The sequence below is a fragment of the Mobula birostris genome, chromosome 13 (genome assembly GCF_030028105.1).
Source record: "Mobula birostris isolate sMobBir1 chromosome 13, sMobBir1.hap1, whole genome shotgun sequence".
In the NCBI taxonomy this organism is placed as follows: domain Eukaryota; kingdom Metazoa; phylum Chordata; class Chondrichthyes; order Myliobatiformes; family Myliobatidae; genus Mobula; species Mobula birostris.
The window spans coordinates 64,155,094-64,172,729 of record NC_092382.1 but is presented as its reverse complement, the minus strand read 5'-3'; the positions used below and the strand labels follow the sequence as shown (position 1 = coordinate 64,172,729).

Sequence of the window (17,636 nt, the reverse complement as noted above, 5' to 3'; positions counted from 1 at the left end):
CCACCCATTGTTTTCAGGGCTATGATGTCAATGTTTCCCCTCCCCCATCCTTTGTCTTTCAAATTACTGGTCTTTCAACTGAAGCTACAAGCATTCTTCAAATCCTTCCCCATCTTTCATTCTTCAGTCGTGACGAAGGGTTCCGGCCCGAAACGTCGACTCATGATTTCTAACTGATGCTACCCGACCTGATGAGTTCACTTCACATGTGATATACTGTGTCCGGTGCTCTAGACATGGCCTTCTATATATTGGCAAGACCCGAAGCAGACTGGGAGACAATTTCGCTGAACATCTACGCTCTGTCCGCCAGAGAAGGCAAGATCTCCCAGTGGCCACACATTATAATTCCACATCCCATTCCCATTCAGATATGTCTATCCACGGCCTCCTCTACTATAAAGATGAAACCACACTCAGGTTGGAGGAACAACACCTTATATTCTGTCTGGGTAGCCTCCAACCTAATGGCATGAACACTGATTTCTCAAAATTCCACTAATTCCCCACCTCCCCCTCGTACCCCATCTGTTACTTATTTATATACACACATTCTTTTTCTCTCACTCCTTTTCTCCCTCTGTCTCTCTGACTATACCCCTTGCCCATCCTCTGGATTTCCCCCTTCCCCCTTGTCTTTCCCCCCGGACCTCCTGTCCCATGATCCTCTCATATCCCTTTTGCCAATCACCTGTCCAGCTCTTGGCTCCATCCCTCCCCCTCCTGCCTTCTCCTATCATTTTGGATCTCCCCGCTCCCCTTCCCACTTTCAAATCTCTTACTAGCTCTTCCTTCAGTTAGTCCTGACTTAGGGTCTCGGCCCGAAACGTCGACTGTATCTCTTCCTAGAGATGCTGCCTGGCCTGCTGCGTTCACCAGCAACTTTGATGTGTGACGTTTTTTATCTTGTTCAGTAATGCCTGGATATGCTTTGGGATGCCAGCATGACCCACAACAATGGAGTCTTTTTATCCATTTGTCAGTGTTACGCCTGAAAACTATGATGCTACACAGCGTCAATGTAGTGGAGGGATGGATTCGTAATTTTGCTGATGACACAAAGTTTGGAGGTGTTGTGGATAGCGTGGAGGGCTGTCAGAGGTTACAGCAAGACATTGAGTGGAAGCAAAACTGGGCTGAGAAGTTCAACGCAGATAAGTATGAATTAGTTCATTTTGGTAGGTCAAATATGATGGCAGAATATAGCATTAATGGTAAAACTATTGGCAATGCCGATGATCAGGCGGATCTTGGTGTCCGAATCCAGAGGACACTCAAAGCAGTTGCACAGGTTGACTCTGTGGTTAAGAAGGTACACGGTGTATTGGCCTTCATTAATCGTGGAATTGAATTTAGGAGCCGAAAGGTAATGTTGCAGCTATATAGGACCCCGGTCAGGCCCCACTTGGAGTACTGTGCTCAGTCCTGGTTGCCTCACTACAGGAAGGATGTGGAAACCATACAAAGGGTGCAGAGGAGATTTACAAGGATGTTGCCTGGATTGGAGAGCATGCTCTATGAGAATAGGTTTAGTGAACTCGGCCTTTTCTCCTTGGAGCGATGGAGGAGAGGTTACAGCGGGACTTTGATAGGATGCAAAACTTGGCTGTGAAGTGACAGATGGAGTTCAAGCTGGAGGATGAGAGGTGACCTGATAGGGGTGTACAAGATGATGAGAGGCATTGATTTTGTAGATAGTCAGAGGCTTTTCCAAGGGCTGAAATGGCTACCACCAAAGGACACAGGTTTAAGGTGCTGGGGAGTAAGTACAGAGGAGATGTCAGGGGTAAGTTTTTCACGTAGTAATTTCTAAGGTAGGGGCATGTTCGGCACAACGTTGAGAGCCGAAGGGCTTTTATTGGGCGGTAGGTTTTCTATGGTTTCTAATGTCCAAACTCCAATACCAACCGGCTGTGTGCACCCTCCAATACCAACAGGCTGTGTGCACCCTCCAATACCAACCGGCTGCACGGTCACCCTCCAACACCAACAGGCTGTGTGCACCCTCCAATACCAACCGGCTGTGTGCACCCTCCAATACCAACAGGCTGTGTGCACCCTCCAATACCAACCGGCTGTGTGCACCCTCCAATACCAACAGGCTGTGTGCACCCTCCAATACCAACCAGCTGTGCCGTCGCCCACCGATACCGACCCGCAGTGTACAGCGTCCCATACCGACCTGCTGTGCAATCACCGCTGAATCCCAGTCGGCTGTGCAGTACGTATGAATGTAAATCACTGGAATTTGGAATTCTTGTTGAAACAACTACAACTAAAACATCTGTGTTGATCTGAAAGTAATGGTGCTACTACTAGAATGCAGCTTCGATACACCAAATACTTTTTCATTTGTGAATGGAATTACCGTGCTACAGGATCTCTTAAAACAGATTGGCCACTGTGTAAGCAGTTGGCTCCAGGGCATTAAAGAATGGCATTTAAGCCACTTGGAGACCCGAAGATATTTTTTGCCTCCTCCTCATGTAAAACTGGGGCTTTTGAAACATTGTGAAAGAAATGAACAAAGATGTTGTGGGATTTCGATACTTGAAACAGATATTTCTCATGACAACTGCTACCAAGATTAAGGAAAGTATTTGTGTTGGTTCACAGATCAAACAGGTCATCAATGACAGGCGATTCAAGGAACCTCTTGCGGGACCGGGGGTGCGGGTGGATATTCGCATGGAAAACATTTCAGAAGGTTGTTGATTTTTTTTTTTTTGGCAACTACAGGGCACAAACTACGTGTAGCCGATCACAAAGTCCAACGTATCACAAAAAGACTCATTTTCTGCATTCCCATTTGGACTTTTTCCCTACAAATCTGGGCGCTGTCAGTGACAAGCAAAGCGAAAGGTTTCACCAACACATTATAGTCATGGAGAAATGGTATCAGGGCAACTGGATACCAATTATTGTTGAACACTTAAACGAGAAGCAGATATGGATTGCAAACGAAAATCATCAACACGGCATTTTTGTCTCAATTGAATTACTGCAAAGCGTCAGCACCATATATATTAATGACTTGGATGAGGAACTAAAATGCAGCATCTCCAAGTTTGCGGATGACACGAAGCTGGGCGGCAGTGTTAGCTGTGAGGAGGATGCTAAGAGGATGCAGGGTGACTTGGATAGGTTAGGTGAGTGGGCAAATTCATGGCAGATGCAAGTTAATGTGGATAAATGTGAAGTTATCCACTTTGGTGGCAAAAACAGGAAAACAGATTATTATCTGAATGGTAGCCGATTATGAAAAGGGGAGGTGCAACGAGACCTGGGTGTCATTATACACCAGTCATTGAAAGTGGGCATGCAGGTACAGCAGGCGGTGTAAAAGGCGAATGGTATGCTGGCATTTATAGCAAGAGGATTCGAGTACAGGAGCAGGGAGGTACTACTGCAGTTGTACAAGGCCTTGGTGAGATCACACCTGGAGTATTGTGTGCAGTTTGGTCCGCTAATCTGAGGAAAGACATCTTTGCCATAGAGGGAGTACAAAGAAGGTTCACCAGATTGATTCCTGGGATGGCAGGACTTTCATATGATGAAAGACTGGATGAACTAGGCTTATACTCGTTGGAAATTAGAAGATTGAGGGGGGATCTGATTGAAACGTATAAAATCCTAAAGGGATTGGACAGGCTAGATACAGGAAGATTGTTCCCGATGTTGGGGAAGTCCAGAACGAGGGGTCACAATTTGAGGATAAAGGGGAAGCCTTTTAGGACCGAGGTTAGGAAAAACTTTTTCACACAGAGAGTGGTGAATCTGTGGAATTATCTGCCACAGAAAACAGTTGAGGCCAGTTCATTGGCTATATTTAAGAGGGAGTTAGATATGGCCCTTGTGGCTAAAGGGATCAGAGGGTATGGAGGGAAGGCTGGTACAGGGTTCTGAGTTGGATGATTAGCCATGATCATACTGAATGGTGGTGCAGGCTCGAAGGGCTGAATGGCCTACTCCTGCACCTATTTTCTATGTTTCTATTATGCAATTAAATGCATTATATACAATAAAACGCAAACAACAGGAATTTGCAGATGCTGGAAATTCAAGCAACACATATCAAAGTTACTGGTGAACGCAGCAGGTCAGGCAGCATCTCTAGGAAGAGGTACAGTCGACGTTTCAGGCCGAGACCCTTCGTCAGTCCTGAAACGTCGACTGTACCTCTTCCTAGGGATGCTGCCTGGCCTGCTGCGTTCACCAGCAACTTTGATGTGTGTTGCATATACAATAAAAGTTAAGTTCTTGTTTCTCCAAATGTGCACGTGATGCCAGTAATCTAAAATCATATTTCTATTCAGCCTCAAGGCTTCAATGATAATCACAGAACAAATGTGGGGAAGCAATATTTTTAACCTATATTGCTGTCCAGTCTTATTCAAAGCATTTCAGTAATTTATTTAATGAAGTGTTGTCGCGTTTTGCTGTGAAATTTCCTCATTCAGTTCCATTCCCAGTAGATGGGGAAATGCTCCATGTACACGCGAGAGGAGGTGGCTAATGGTGTACTGGCATCAGCACTGAACTGCAAGGCAAATGCTATCGTGTTCGAATCTAGCCGGCTCCTTGCACGCTCTCCTTGCATGCTGGGTTGAGTGACAAGCTAGCAACTCGGCCTCTTAAAAAAAACTGTCAAATACTGCAAAAAACACATGAATGCCACGCGATGTGTAACAAGCAGCGTACCTTATTAAGGAGCTCCAGCGCCCTTTTCTCACTGTTACCATCAGGTAGGAGGTACAGAAGCCTAAATGCACACGTGATTCAGGAAGCGTCATCTCCTCTGTCATCTGATTCCTAAATGGACACTGAATCTTTGTACACGACCTCAAAATTGACAGTATTTTTGTTTTTTGCACATTTAGAAAAAATCTATTCAATATATTATACTGACTTTGTAATACTTGTTTATTTATTATTATTATTTATTTTTTCCCTGCTAGATTATGTATTGCATTGAAATGCGGCAGGGAAATTAACACATTTCACGTCACACATCAGTGATTATAAACCTGATTTTGATTCTAACAAGTCATGAAAATGAACAGCAACTAGCAAAATTAAATTTTGTGAGATTGATCTGAGGAAGCAGCTGTGTCTCCCACCCACGGGTAGGATAGGGCACCGTCACTCACTGAGGGGCTGGAGAAGTGTTGCAATACACAAACCCAATGTGCGGTGGGCAGAAATTGGATTGCGGTGCTGGACAGATTTGTGTGTGGGGGGGGGAGTCACTGGAGCTCAATAAATAAACAAATAAATAAGGAAATAAGTAAATGAGTATAATTTTACAATTCAGAGCTTGAGACAATTAAATCACGTTACCTCGACTCCTGGCATTTGTGCAGCCCGGGTCCCAGTCGCTGGATTCCTTCATATTGTATGTGGCAGCGAACCAGGTCAAGGGGGAATGAGGCAACCGTGGCCAAAAATGGAAAGTAAAGTTAGCATAAAGGCAAAAGTGAGGGCTCATAATACAGCAAGCATTAGTGGGAAGCTGGAGGTTTGAGACACTTTCAAAAACCAATGGAAAAAAAAAATAAAAATTGATAGAAAATAATAGAGATGAAAATACCAATTTTTCAGACATATGAAAAAAAACGGGAGGCGAGAGTGGATATCAGAAAGCTGGAAAATGAGGCGGGAGAAGTAGTAATGGGCGAAAAATAAAAGATGGGCTAACTGAATGAATATTTTGCGTCAGTCTGCGCTGTGGAAGATAACAGCATAATGGCACCAATAAACGTGTGGGAGAGGACATAAGTGAGAGTAGATGTTAAGACAACGGAGAAGGTGCTGGTGAAGCTAATAGTACTGAAGATAGATGTCACCTGGACCTGACGACTACACCCCAGGGTTCTGAAGAGGTAGCTGAAGAGATTCTGGAGGCATTAGTAGTACTCCTTCAAGTATCACTACATTCCGGAATGGTTCCGGATGACTGGAAAATTGCAATTGTCACTGCACTATGAAAGAAGGGAGGGAAGCTAAAGAATGGAAATAATATGCTGGGTAGCCTGACTTCAACCTGTTCCAAGATTCAAGGGACTGTTGAGGAGAATGGGCGAAGATTTGTCAATAGATCATCGTGTAGTACGGTGATGCTCCTTGGAAAAAAGATAACAAACGTCTCTATGTGAGGATAGTTTTCCGAAACCAGAGGTGCAAGGAGACCTTGTGCAGTATTCTCTACTTGCCTACTTCTAGGCTTAGTCATAGGTAAAGGAATTGTAACATGCAATTTTAACATTCAGTTCAAGAGTAGAATATAAAAGCAACAATGCAATGTTGACAGATATAAGACGTTGGTCAGAAGACACTCGGAGGGTCCAGAGGAGGCTCGCGGGAATGACACCGGGAACGCATGGGTTATCGTGTTCAAACGAGGGGAGTTTGGTAATCCGTGCCTGTGCTCACTGCAGGGGCATCTCACTGAAATCTATCGAATATTGAAATCCCTATTTAAAGTAGTACGGGGGGTGTTTCCTATAGTGGGGCAGTCTAGGATTAGAGAGTGGAGCCTCAGAATAGAAAGATAATAGTTTAGAACAGGGATGAGGCAGAATAAATTTATCCAAAGGGTGGTGAATCTGAGGAATTAGATGTCACAGGCGGCTATGGAAGGCAAGTCATTTGGTGTATTTGAAGCAGTGGTTGATAATTTCTTGTTTGTTAAGGACGTCAATGTCCATGCCCAGTAGAATGGGGTTGAGGGGATCATAAATCAGCGCTGCTACAATGGCGAAACAGACTGGATGGGACGAATTCCTGTTGCTTTTCCTTTGTTTTATGGACCTATGCATCTTATATTATTATTCTATATGTGTAACACAATACAGCTGCCATAGAACAAAAAAAGACATATATCCGTCATTATAACCCTGATTCTAATCCTGATCTTTATCCCCAGCAGTGGAAATCTCCTTCATTGACGATACTGACGCCAATGTTATCCCTCTACACTCACGTTCTGACCTACCTGTCTTGAAACAAATTCCCACATTGTCCAATCACACTATTTGTATTGGAATGATGATTTATCATTCCCATCACTGACAATAAATCACTTCTGTTGCAATACTACGGTAAGTGATTAACATTGATGGAGCTGCGATGGCCGAGTGGTTAAGGCGTTGGACTTGAAATCCAATGGGGATTCCCCGCGCAGGTTCGAGCCCTGCTCGCAGCGCTCACTCTACAGGCACGAGGGACCAGAACTCCACCTGCCTGTCAATAACTCCCTGGCTGCTGTCTGAACGCTACATTCTCTGCCAAACCCAGGCGGCAAATGTTAAGATTCTTACACTCTTCAATACTCTTGCATTCTCAGTGCCAAGAGTTCATTTTCACTCCGACTCTGATCAATCTCGGTGAGGAATCTTAAACAACCCTTTCTCGCGGAGTTTACTTAGCGACGACATTGTTATTTTGCAACCGAGTATCTAACAATAGATTTCGGGTAGAAACAGAGCGATTGATGTCGGCGAGTTCTACAGCTGTATGGATACAGAGCGCCCCACTTCGTTCACCAACCTACTTCCTTCAGCTAGACTGGGGACGATTTATCGCACTGAGCAGAATTCCTGCATCCAAATCAGCAGTAACTCTGGAATTTTAAGAATTAATGGCACAATTTAAAGTTAATTGTCTTTATAATTGAAGAAACTGGGAGAAGTAACATCAATAACTCTAACGTAGCGCCGTCTCTCGCTCCCTCTGTTGGAAGATCATGTGTAAACGCATGAAGTATTTCCCTCCTCCGTCCGAACGGTGACAATACTTACGAGACCTCCAGCTTCCGAGTTTAAATGAAGGGACGGAAAGAGCCATTTCGTTTTCTCGCTGGGGTGAAATACTCTGATGGTCAAGAAAACACTATGAGGAAAACGATGGCCCAAAGTGAACATGAAATTGGTAAATCGCTGTGTAACTCTCTCTCTTCCACTGCCTTTCAAACTCCCCCGTTTATCTCTCTTGACCTGTCCACGATGTGATTCTCTCCCCTGCTTCACTTCCATGTCTCACTCTTTCTGTATCTCTCTCTGTAACATACACAAACTCACACACATTCTTTCTCCCCCTATCTCTTCTCTCTCTCTCTCTCTCTCTCTCTCTCTCTCTCTCTCTCTCTCTCTCTCTCTCTCTCCCCCCCCCCCTTTCTTCTCTGCACATACTTCTTTCCTCCTCAGTCCCGTACTCTCCTCTCAAGGCTGAAGCAAGCGTTTAGCAATCAATAATCAATGTTTGTGTTCAGTGAAAGGACTGCATATTTGGGGTGGGAAGTTTATAGATATTCCTTTACAACACAGCTGGGGTGGAGTATAGTGTAGGAGACGTGAACTGTTGCGGCAACGTAGGGGCGAACAGGTAACAAGACATGCAGGAGCAGCGATTTTCCAATAAATCTATTCCCGGAACTTTGGTTCAGTTCTCCGTTAAGACACGACCACTATGTGAATTTTATCTAAAACATAATTGAAGTTTGAACCACTAAAATATTTTACTATTTCAATCAGAAATATTGTTCAGCTGAGAATAGGAGGGGGATTGAGATTATGACTCAGTCGCTGAACAGGGCCGACGGGTCCATGAAAGGGAAAAGCTTTCGCAGTTTCATGTCACTGGCTCTACAGACTCCCCATTGCACTCTTGACCAGCGAGCGACCGTACATGCCGTACATAAGCAGGTTGGCTGATTTTCCGTCAATATCACCCTCGTCGGTTGTGACTGGTGGGGTGTAACGACTGTGCACACTCCCGTCATCAGCCAACAACCCACAAACCAACCCTCGTCAAAGACATGCTACATATCTGGCTCCCATTGGTGTGTGCAGATGTCAATCTAATATGTTAACCAATGGCGGAAAACGGTTTCACCCAGGGTTTGTTCTCTCCCACAGACCCTGACTGGCTCTGTTTCCCCAAAGTCCTCTCAATCCTGAGCAAAATCTCAGAATAATGTCCCGTTTTTTAACATTTATATCCATATGCTTCTATCGGAAGCTGGGGGCGTTGTCAGGGCGTAGAAATAAAGGCAGGCGACAGAAGTTTATCTCCTCTCACCTATGGAGAAGGAAGCAGATTTGGTGGAGAAACTTTGACCGGCAAGTGTGGTATGGGGAGTAGGATTGAGAGCAAGTTTGGACCAGCCTGATCTTATTGAATGTCATGGCTGGCTGGAGAGGATTAAAGTCTAGCCCTTCTTCCAGTTGTCTGTGTGTTTAAAGAAAAGGAATACACAGGCATTTCTTGGGCCGGCATGCTAACTCGGTGGATATAATCGGGACCGATGGGAGATCAGTCGTTCCCAATCTATATCATCAGTTTGCCCGAGGAATCATTTCCAAGTCTGAAAATCGCACAAGATTTATATCTAGCTTTTGTTAATGATGCAGAGCTGTATGATTTATGTTTGCGGGCTCTCTGTCTCTTCGAGCCCGCAATGATGCTGCAAGTTTTTCATTGTTCCTGTACCTCATCGTCCCTGGGCACACGGCAATAAACTCGGCTGGACCAGGCAATAGTCACTGAGATTTGAGCAGTGATGAACCCGTCCAGATGAGTCAAGGTGATGCAGTCAAACTGAGTGATTACGACTGGAGTCCAATATGGGAAATATATGGTCACACTCTTCTACAGAGAGACAGCATCACTGAGTGTGTTTAATAGGCGAGTGATTGAGGTGCAGTGAGTCGTGATGAAGATCAAATTATACATTGTATTTATTGTAAGTTAATGTCTGTAAGACCTCACACAGTTATTTCGGGCTTTATTGAGAATGCACCTGCGATTTTTTTTTTTCAAAATCATTTTCTCCTTGTCAAACAAATGTCATATAGAACAAATAAGGAATCGCTGCAGGGATAGTGGACAGCGGGTCAGGTAACATCTCTGGACGATAAGAAATAGAACACAATTCCGATCCACACACTGCCGCTGAACTGAAGGTAGAGAGTTGATGACTGGAGTGGGGAGCTAAGAATGGGGAAGGAGTTGGGAAGGAACTGAAGGGTGCAATTGAGGATGTGTGGTGGTCAGCTCGATGTGTCACTGTTGTTCGTTAATCCTTATTTATGTCGCTAATTTTGATGCAAAGTCGCGTCCTGATCAGGACGTTTCTGCATGGCCCAACATTAGGCGGTGCTGTTGATACTGAGGGAGATTACTCTTGATTACAAGCGTACCTGGTTCAGTTAAAGAAGTGGCGGATGTGTTGTAAATGTTATCCAACGCAGATAAGTATAACGTCGTACACATTGGAAATAAAACTTGCAAAGCACGTGTGCTGTAAATGGCAGGGCATTACGGAGTACAGTAAACACGAAGGACCCAGAGGCACAGGCTCACTGTTCGCTGATTTCGGAAGTATAGTGAAAACCCTTTTCTCATTCCGGCCTTCCTCATTCAGGGCAACAGGAAGGAACGAAAAGTAAGACATTATGATAGGTCGTTGTTGAGTTTGTGGATAGAGTGTCATGTAGAGTTTCGGACGCTCCATTATGGAAAATAGTCTACTAAACTGAAAACAGTGCAAGTAAATTATACAATGACGTTTTCAGGACAAGAACTGGGTTATATAAAAAATTTGTCCAAGCCTGTCATTTGTGCATTCCAAGACGAGGGGAATGAAATTTAAAACAGAGATAAAATGAATGTTAACAGCTTTTTTTTTCTGTGCAAAGGAGACCAAATTATTTGACATTGGAATATTTGAAAGAAACGTGGGCAGCAACGTTTTCATGAAGAGTTCAGTGAATATGTGGAATGAGCTGCCAGAAGTAGATCAGGCAGGTAGAACAGTTTCACAGAAGGGCGGGCCCTAGAGGAATATGGTCCGCACGCAGGAAACTGGGACTTACTCTGATGGGAAAGGTGGTCGGATTGGATCTTTGAGTCAAAGAGCCTGTATCAAGTCATATTACCTTCACGACTCGTATCAGTGGGTTATGTCAGATATCACTGGACAGACATGATATGAAGGCAATGGCTAAGAAGAATGCTTGGTTACTAAGCCGACTACCGCTATGATCAGGCGGTGGAGATGCTGTCATATTGCTGAACATACTGTCATATTGTCTCTGAGTCACTTTTCACTTCTTACGAGCAATGCGGAACAATGTCATCCCGTGATGCGTTCACCGCCGGGACGAATGTGTAAACACGAAGACTTCGATCAACCACCAACAGTCAGAATCAGAGTAGACACTGGTGCGTTGACTGTCCTCTTTCTAATTAAACGTGTCTTGCTGGTGCACAGGCAGACAGATGACAAATAAATTAGATGAAGAAACTTACACGAGCGCTAAATGGGCACAGAATATTGTCATGAAACGGTTTTTAATGAAGCATTCCAACAGTTCCACTGCAGGGACCTGGAACCTGGAATAGTCGAATCACTCCACTCACCATGTACAGATTCTTCAGAGTGAAACGAGCAGGAGGTCCTTCTCGGAGGTAGAGAGGGTACAGACGAACTTAGGCTGGGAGAATGGACAAAGAAGTGGCAGATGGGATGCAGTGCAGGGAGATACATGGTCGAACATTTGCTATCAAAAATGAAGGAGCACACTTTCTAAAAGGAGAGAAAATGCAAACAATAAAACTGAGGCGCTAAGAGCCTTGGGAGTTCTTGTACAGGCCTCCAATTGCGACGTACACAACTGCACCATAATGTCCCAAAGGCTAATTTGTAGGTTCAATCTGTGGTGATAAAGGCACATGCGATGTTCGCTTTCATTTCAAGAGAACTAGAATATAAAGCAAGGATGTGATTCAGAGACTTTACAAAGCACTGGTGAGGCCTCGCTTGGAGTATTGTAAGCAGTTTTAGTTCCTTTACCTGACGAAGTATTGCTGAACCTGGAGAAGGTTCCAAGGAGATTCAGAGAAATGATGCTAGGATGGATTGGCTAGTGATATGAAGAGCGTTTGCTGGCGCCGGGCCTGCATTCACTGGAATGCAGTAGGTTGCGCGGTGACCTCATTGAAACCTATCGAATGGTGAAAGGCCTTGATAGGGCGGATGTTGAGAGGATGTTTCCTATGGTGGGAGAAAATAAGACCAAAGGACGCAGCCTCGCGATAGGGGACCGTCCTTTTAGAGCAGAGATGAGGAGTGAGTTCTTTAGCCATAGAGCGGTGAATCTGTCGAATTCATTGCCACGGGCCCCTGTGGAGTCCAAGTTTTTTTGTATAATTGTCAGAGATCGATAGATTGTTGATTGATCAGGGCATGAAATGATACAAAAGCAGGAGAATGGGGCTCAGAGGAAATGTCGAAGCAAACCCGATGTGCCCGAAGGCCTAATTCTGCTCCTATATTTTGTGGTTTTATGATGCTGACTCAGGCCAATGCAGGTTAAGCATAGACTGGAATGGGGTTATAGTGGAAGCAGGCTAATCCACACCATAATTTAAAATTAGCACATTAAATTACAGCGACAATATGTTAATTCCCTGACCGGGAATCGAACCCGGGCCGCGGCGGTGAGAGCGCCGAATCCTAACCACTAGACCACCAGGGAAGCTGATAAAGCGCTGCACACAGCAATAGACAACTATCAAATTAGCAAAATACTTTATACTTCATACTTTATTGTCGCCAAACAATTGATACTAGAACGTACAATCATCACAGCGATATTTGACTCTGCATGAGTAAATGTGATAAGTATTGCCACGACTCCACCGCTCAGCATTTTGCAGATCCTTTGTTCATCCAGTGCTTCTGGTTAAGGAACACTCAGGACTCTGAATGAATCTGAGGTAAACACTCGTTCTCCGTGTCGTTATAAAGATTGTGACATTCAGATTCTCTTATGAACCCTGGGTCATTTTTATTTCTGTCTATCGCCTGGAAGCAATTCAGTGGTCGGCCCTACGATCCCGGGACCACATCACTGTTGCCGATACATCTGGTGTCTTCTTCCTAAAGGCTGATTTATACTTCTGCGTCACTTCGACGCCGTAACCTACGCAAGTGGCCAACGCGCTTTGTGAGCATCCCTCCGCCTGGATGGAGGTAGGAGAAAGAAAAGCAGACGTACAGAATGCCCGAAATATGGTCTGGGGATGGAATGGTAGGCTTTCCTGGAATGGCGGCGACTCCTGGGCTGGGCGAGGAACTGCAGCGCAGGACGAGGAAATCCAGCGCAGCACGTGGCTCTTGGAGTAGATTTGGCTCTGTTCTTGGACTCGGCTTGATTAGACTCTTACATACGGGGCCGGGACCCTCCTTGGAGCGCAGGGCCGGGACCCTTCTAGGACGCAGGGCAGGGACCTTTCCAGGCCGCAAGGCCGGGACACTTTTAAGGTGCAGGGCCGGGACACTTCTAGGACACAATGCACGGACCCTTCCAGGACGCAGGGCCGGAACCCTTCTGGGACACACAGGCGGGTCCCTTCTAGGACGCAGTGCCGGGTTAACTGTCGAGGATACTTGCCGAGGTGACTGCCGAGGAAACCGCCGAGGTACTGTGAGGGTTTCAAACTGGGAGGGTAAGGGAACAATCCGGCAGCCAATCCTTGGTTTCCAGAGGTATTTATGTGCCAGCCCAAAACGAGAATCAGGCGCCTCAATTAAGGCACTCAATGGAACAAGGGAACACAGGAAAACCCGGAATAAGGATCGATGAACCGGACTGTGAACGGGAATGCGGATTTCACGGACCGGACCATCACAGGTACATGGACTGTTTTACTTAGTCAACGAAATGGGAGACATATCTGGACTCATGCGAGTGTCCATGGCTACACATTGAATTTGGAGTTAGTAGGAGGAACCGAAGCAGAAACTGTTGAGGTGAGGACCAGTTCTGCCAGACGGAGGATGGTGATGATAGAGGGGAACTGGTTGGTTCTTTCCTTGAGAAATGTGGAGATTTTTAAGGCCTTTTAATACGGGGACTGGACGTTCACAGAGAATATGAGACGGTCATAGCCAGGAAACTGGAATTTGGTGAGTCGATCAAGAGCTCGGGAAGGTTCGCGAATGCAGGTGGGAAGGGACTGAGTATGGGGCATAGGATGGACTGGAGCTATGAGAACACATAATCAGTGGGGCAGGAGTAGGCCGAGACAATGAGCCTACCTGGACAATCAGATTTGTGAATCGAGTAGGAGGTAGAGCGAGCAGTTCAGGGCAATGGAACCATGAGTTTTCTACAGTGAATGCAGGTTCTCCAGAGTTGATGACGTCTGTAATAATGTCGGAGACAGTTCTGTGATCGTCCGCACCCCGGAGACAGTTCTGTGATTGTCCGCAGTCGGGATTATTCAAGGTGTAGGGATGAAGACGTGTCTGAGAGTTCCCGCCTTGTCTCAGCAAGGTAGAGGTCAGTCCGCCACTCTACAACAGCAGCACTTTGTCTGCGTGATTGAAGGTAAATTTGGGGATGGGGGTAGAGATTCGGGAGGGCAGCGTATTCAGAGGGTGTCCTGATGCTGAGGCGGTTGATGTCTAGTTGGCAATTAGTGATGAAGATATCCCAGAACAGGCAGAGGACCAGTGCGCTGAGTCCAAGAAGAGGAGGAGGGTTGGAGACAGGACAATGTACCGTCACTGCTGGGTGGTGAATCCTCGCCGATAAGGTGTGCTCGGAGACGGAGCTCAATGGGAAATAAACTTCACCTTCCCAGCAGCACCTCCTGAGCGTCTGAGAAGCTCCAACCAATTGTTTATGAAAGTGTCTGCAGAAATACCACATAATATTATATGTTGTGAAGACGGGCATTATGTTTTCACCGAGGGTGTAGTACTCCGGTTAATCCCCACGCGGAATTGAGACAACCAGTTGGCTGCAGGGAGTGAGAGACAGAATGGAACCGAATCTGCCAGGTTTTCAAAACGACCGTGGCAGGACTCGAACCTGCAATCTTCTGATAACTTCCACCATGTCAAGCACCGAAGTCAGACGCCTTATCCATTAGGCCACACGGCCGTATTCTGTGAGAAAGGGAACATGCTGAATGCTGCAAGGAGTTTCCACCTGTTAAGTGGCTTCCTGACCGAGCTAAAGGTACACGCAAGCAGTGATTTCATCCCAGGTGAACATTCGACCTGTTGTCAATATCTCTCCATGAATTCCTGCTTTGGGCTGTACAATATTTAGTTTCTGTCACACAGAAAAGAATTCTCAAAGGCACATGCCACTGTCTTTTGCAGCGGCGTTATATTCTGGGATTGGAATCAGTGAAATGGTCCACCACATTCAAAACATTATTGATAGAGTGAACTCGATTTCTTTTCAGGTTTTCAGCCGTTGGTTTGGTATTCCCGAACCGAGCAGCCATGTGTATGTGTCGGGTAAGCGTTAGGGTGTTGGGATCTGCGGCTGCGCACAGCCGGGCGTGCCGTCAGCGCGTCATAATGTGGTAACTATCGGATTATTGCATTTGCCCAAATCACGGAAATCGTCATTCTCGAACCAGATGGCAAATTCCTATAATATTTGTTTACTTGAAATCAAGCAATATGATAACAAAGCTATTCAAATTTTATTTAATTCGTGATAAACTTATCTCATTTTACAACTCAAAACATTCACAGTTTCTCCGAGTTACAGAGCACGGATTCGATAGGTATGCCACAGCACGTCCATGGGGTCCAAAGTGCATAAAATACCTATTTCCATGTTTCCTGTGGTTGGCACATATCTCTCTAAACTGTCTTTATCCAACTCCATGAATTCTGGTAAGCACGGCGAGCAAAGTAATTCGGCCTAGAATCTGAACACACATGGGTGGGCCTAAAGCAGAAGTTTTAAATGCTGTGAAGAAAATCAGAACTTCGGAGCACAAGAGAGAGAAGAGCAGACGAGGTGGCCGAGAGGTTAAGGCGATGGACTGCTAACCCATTGCGCTCTGCACGCGTGGGTTCGAATCAATCGGGAGGACCACTTTTGAAACTGTCACTTTAAAACATCCAAGCTTCCAAATTTTGTCACAGGTACGCCAGGCGGTTTGTTATGTGAGTCATGAAAAGCGATATTCATCATTCATTTATCACCAAATTTGGCCTCAATACCGCAAGATATCGGAGCAAAATTAGGCTATTCGGCTCACCAATCTCCGCCATTGCATCACGGCTGACGCCTCACCTTGAGTATTGTGAACAGTTTTGGGTGTCTCATCTTAGAAAATATGGGCTAGCACTGGAGAGAGTCTAGAGGACGTTCACAAGGATGATTGATGACTCCGGGACTGTACTCGCTGGAATTCAGAAGGATGAGAGGGGGATCTAATTGAAACTATTCGAATGTTGAAAGGACTAGACAGAGTAGATGTGGAAAGGGTGATTCCCATGGTAGGGGAGTCTAGGACAAGGGGGCACAGCGTCAGGATAGAGGGGCGCCCTTTCAAAACAGAGATGCGTAGAGATTTATTTGGCCAAATGGTGGTGAATGTGTGGATTTTATTGCCACATCCAGTTGTGGAGGTCAGGTCGCTGGGCGTATTTAAGGTAGAGACTGGTAGGTTTTTGACTAGACATGGCACCAAAGGTTATGAGGAGAGTGCTGGGAGCTGGAGTTCATGAGGAGAGAGAAAAAAAAAAAGATCAGCCATGATTGAATGGCGGAGCAGACTCGATGGGCCAGATGGCCGAATTCTGCTCCTATTTCTTATGCTCTTGTGGTCATACATATCATTCCTCTCAACTCAATTCCCCTGCCTTCTCCTTGTCACATTTGACACCCTTACTACCTGTCCACCTCCTCAACTGCCGCTTTAAATATACCCAGTTACTTGCTTTTCACGGCTATGCGTGGCAATAAATTCCACAAATCCATAACTTTCTGGCTACAGAAATTGATTCTTGTCCCTTTTCTTAAGGGACGTCCTTATCTGAGGTTGTGCCCGCTGGTTCTCGACTCTAGCACGACATCAAAATCCTCTCCAGGTCCATTCTAACTCGACTTGTCAATATTCGATAGATTTCACTGAGATCCCCGACTCATTCTTCGAAATTCCATCGACCAAAGCCCAAGGTCCTAAAATATTTCTCACATGTAACTCTTTTATTCCGGGCATCATTACCGTGACGGTCCTCTGGACTATCTCCTTCCCTGGCACATCCGTTTTAGATAAGGGACCCGAACCGTTCACCATATTTCAGCTGCAGTTACATGAAAGTCTTATAAAGGCTCCGCATTACATATTTGTTTTTATTTTCTAGTTCTCTAGAAATAAATCTTGACATTCCATTTGCCTCCCTTTCTACCGTATAGTCCATCTGACACTTCATTGCCTATCTCTTCATCTGACCAAGGTCTTCTGCAAATTTTTTGCTTCCTCAAGACCACCTACCCTTCAACCTTCGTTGGATTGTCCGCAATTTTGGCGGCAAAGTCACCAATTTCTGGCATATAAATTGAAAAGATGCGGCCCTAATACCGACTAGTCACCGGCATCCCGACCAGAAAAGGAAGGAGAGGGAGGGAGGGGAGGGAACGCCGACTCAGACCATGTGAGGCCTGTGTCGGGCATTTTCATGCCTTACAAGGCGCAGATTGGAAGTGTGTGTGGGGCGCCACTCCTCGCACAGATTAGAGCAATGTGTGATTAGGTGCCTTGCTCAAGGGCACAAACACGCTGCCACAGCTGAGGCTCGAACTAGCGACGTT

At 45.6% G+C, this 17,636-nt stretch overlaps 3 non-coding genes across 3 annotated transcripts; 1 reads left to right on the top strand and 2 right to left on the bottom strand.

Moving 5' to 3' along the window:
• Positions 1-7,122: 7,122 nt before the first annotated feature.
• Positions 7,123-7,204, top strand: trnas-uga (transfer RNA serine (anticodon UGA)). Its single transcript has one exon. It is a non-coding gene; the product is annotated as a tRNA-Ser (tRNA).
• A 5,263-nt stretch (positions 7,205-12,467) lies between these two features.
• trnae-cuc (transfer RNA glutamic acid (anticodon CUC)) lies at positions 12,468-12,539 on the bottom strand. Its single transcript has one exon. It is a non-coding gene; the product is annotated as a tRNA-Glu (tRNA).
• Positions 12,540-14,861: 2,322 nt separating this feature from the next.
• Positions 14,862-14,954, bottom strand: trnar-ucg (transfer RNA arginine (anticodon UCG)). The gene is made up of 2 exons: positions 14,918-14,954; positions 14,862-14,897 (listed from the first exon to the last, which is right to left on the bottom strand). It is a non-coding gene; the product is annotated as a tRNA-Arg (tRNA).
• Between the last annotated feature and the right edge of the window lie 2,682 nt (positions 14,955-17,636).